We start from the raw sequence: 868 nt of genomic DNA on the forward strand, positions 1-868 counted from the left end.
ATTTCTTCTGGAGCTGTCTGCCCCTCTCTTGCCTCACAGTACTGGAGACAGCCCTTCGCCTCTTTCAACCGGAGGGACCTCAAGATCAGCATTTATCGCTCCTTTGTTTCTGAAGAACCGTACGGAAAGTGTTTTTGTAAAGTTCCTAAAGGTTGTGAGGCTCTTCCCAATAGGCTCCACCCACTTGGAACCTGCCTCCAGGAGCAGGATGGGTCAGCGCGTGCAGTAGTCTGTCATAGAGAGCTGCAAGGCGGTTGGTGCTGGGGTATCTATCTTTTTTGCGGCCCCTAATGCCATATTTCCGACATTACTTGTGTTATTATTCTGATCGTCATTACAAGGAACAGCAGAAACACGCTAGGGTGCTGTGAACAGGAAAGTGTGTTCCCTGCAATGATGAAACCTCTGTTCACATGGGCTGCAGGGTGGCGCTGTGGCTTAGTTGGTTAAAGCGCCTGTCTAGTAAACAGGAGATCCTGAGTTCGAATCTCAGCAGTGCCTTTCGTTTTCCTGCGGTCACCAACAAACGCCCAGTTTTTGTATCCGGACAATTCAAGCAGGGTGCAGATGCATCTACCATCCATGCAATTGGCATTTAGGACAATCAGAATCGTTTCACCAGACTTCGGAAAGGTGTTAATTCAAGTGTTGCAATTTCGGCAACATTTACACTACACGCCATGTTCCTGTACATTTTAAGAACCGTGGGTCGCTTCTCTTTATAAATACCATCACATTTATCTTCAATTTACAAAAAACACAGCGAGTGAGTTCATGTATTTGTATGAAAAGAAGTACAGGTCAAAATGTAGCGCTAGCAAAACATAAGGGTAAACCTGCCGAGACTCTGGACCCTGTCGGAGCTTAA

General features: G+C 46.4%; 1 non-coding gene across 1 annotated transcript; it reads left to right on the forward strand.

The window, feature by feature from the left end:
• Nucleotides 1-427: 427 nt before the first annotated feature.
• TRNAT-AGU (transfer RNA threonine (anticodon AGU)) lies at nucleotides 428-501 on the forward strand. Its single transcript has one exon. It is a non-coding gene; the product is annotated as a tRNA-Thr (tRNA).
• Nucleotides 502-868: the final 367 nt, after the last annotated feature.

The sequence above is a fragment of the Pleurodeles waltl genome, chromosome 12 (assembly GCF_031143425.1).
Source record: "Pleurodeles waltl isolate 20211129_DDA chromosome 12, aPleWal1.hap1.20221129, whole genome shotgun sequence".
Lineage (NCBI taxonomy): Eukaryota > Metazoa > Chordata > Amphibia > Caudata > Salamandridae > Pleurodeles > Pleurodeles waltl.